The sequence below is a fragment of the Talpa europaea genome (assembly GCF_964194135.1).
Source record: "Talpa europaea genome assembly, chromosome: 10".
Classification (NCBI taxonomy): domain Eukaryota; kingdom Metazoa; phylum Chordata; class Mammalia; order Eulipotyphla; family Talpidae; genus Talpa; species Talpa europaea.
The window spans coordinates 92,445,211-92,447,679 of NC_140077.1; positions in this window are offsets into that span (position 1 = coordinate 92,445,211).

Consider the following 2,469-nt stretch of genomic DNA (forward strand, 5'->3'; position numbering starts at 1 on the left):
CAGCAGTGTACTTCGGTCCTTCTGCCTGCTCTGCTCCCTGCTCTGGCTCTGATGAATTCTCTCACCCTCCCGCGCTTCTGACTGTACCCAGTGCATGTGTAAACAGAACAAACAAACAAATAAATAAATAAATAAACATGCCTCTATTAAAAAAACAAAACAAAACAAAAAAGAATAAACAACTTTCAGAGGGTCATTTTGAGCTTAGGAAAGTCTCTCATTATAGAAGAGCATGTTTTTATTAACGTTCCTTAACAGTAAGTTCTTACTTAACTTTTACACTTTTCTCGATAGAATCTAGGAACTAACATGTTTGGAATTGGGGCAAGGCTGCCAATCTAAAGAGGACAAAATGCCAGGCCATTAGACAGTTTTTTTTTTTTCCAGAATGACAGGTTCCAATATTATGTACCTACTATGTACAAGGCACTCTTCTAGGAGCATATTATTAATTTAATCGTTGACTCTTTGCAAGAACTGTTTAAGTCAGCAAACTGAAACATAGAGAAATAGTTTGTCCAAAGTCTCACAGCTAGTAAGTAGCAGACCAGGACCCAAACCCTACTAATTCAGGTGTCTTACATCTGTTTTCTGGTATTTGTAGAGCAATGTTTTTAGAAAACATGGCCTTTGTTCCAAAAAGATAATACAACTGACATTTCATACCCTATTGAAGTCATGAGTATTTCCAGTCTCACTGACCAGAGCAATGAATTGTGGAATGTAGATTTCCATCTCTGGTCCTTTACTAAAGCTAAGAAGGAGCCATGGCTGAGACTCAGATCCCAACGGCAGATTTCAAAACACTCAGTTCTGTTTGTGGAATTCTGCTCACAGTCAAGGATGTACGGCCTTGGGAACTAAATTCCAAATAGAAGGTAAAAGTTCCTTATTCACATTCTTAAGCAATGAGATTCTGGGAAAGTACAAGTTTCAATGAGGGCTTCCAATGCCTTTGTGAGTCTCATGTTGTCCTCAGACAGTCACCACCACCACCACCAACAACAACAACAAGTAGGTATTTGTGCCTCTGCTGGCTCAAATCCCAGGTGCTGTGTGGTGTACAAAGATGACCAAGATAAAAGCCCCAGCTTTAAGCAACTTATAGTCAGAAGCAGAAACTATAATTCAAGGAAGTGCTATAAGTCATCCAATATTATATCTATGATTCTGGCTTTGGCTCATTTTGGTCTTAACCAACTCCTGCACAGCTAAATCCCAAATGGGCACTGAGGAGGTAAGATGCTGGCTGGTAATTATAGTTGGGGCTACATTTTCTGAGCCGAGCAGCCACATCACTCAAGAAAAAGCATCTCTTGCATATTTTAGTTTTCATTACCACTCACTCATGAGACTATTCCACTTATTTTACATGCAGTACATTTAGAGTAATAGTTTCCAGATAGTTACTGCAAACAGTAGCATATATTCCTTTCCAATATTTTCTCAGAGAATATCTGGACACATATAGATAATAGAGATTATACTTTGTGTGCCATATCATATGGAATTTTTACTTAATACTGTATTGTGATAAACTTTAGTTGTTTAACATACTTTTCTGACTGTCTTAGTGGCTGAATAATATTCTCTAAAATAAATGCATTAGTTGATGCATCTTATCCAACTGATTTCCTTTTGCTTAGAACATCTGGAAAGAGAGAGGTTTGTCTTAACCTGGCAACAAAAGAAAATCTTTGATAAAGGGTACCTGGAATTTCAACTACGTTTTCTCACTTCTTCACTACCAGGCAATTTTACAGTAGATATCAGGGTTTGCATGTTTAAACATCTGCACTATTCACTTAGTAGCCAACTGCCCTGATCATCGGGGGCCCTCTGCTGTTCCCTCTCTTTCTGTAACACATTAGTGATCTTACTGACGTTAAGGAAAATAATATGAAATTGAACCAGAGATCTCCATTTTCAGGAGGCCAAAGTGCAATGTTCTGCCTGCTTGTGATGAATAGAATTAGAAAATAATCAACATAACAACAAAGATATATATACATGTGAATGTATACATATATGTGATACATGTGATATCACATATATGTGTATACATGTGTATACATGTGATATATATATGCATGTGAATTAATTTGCTTTTCTCCCATTTCATGCTGAAATTTTTATATTAATGATTTTATACAGGTTTATGCCTTGCCATATAGACATATACAGATCTATTTAGTTAATCTGCTATGGTTTTTCTTATACTTTTCCTTCATCAAGATTTTCCAGCAAATTAAGAAAAATGCACATTACATGGGGAAAATGAGGTCACTGGAATGAGCCATTCTTCCCCCTTCCCTTTTCTAATTTTCTTCCCCAATTATCATTTGTAATAAAAGAATAAGCATTTTTCATTTCTGTCTGAGCTATTGATTTCTGGAAGTCTTATTTTAAATCATTGAGAACTATGAAAAGAAATCTTCCTAACTGACAGAGGCAGAAGGAATTAAGGAC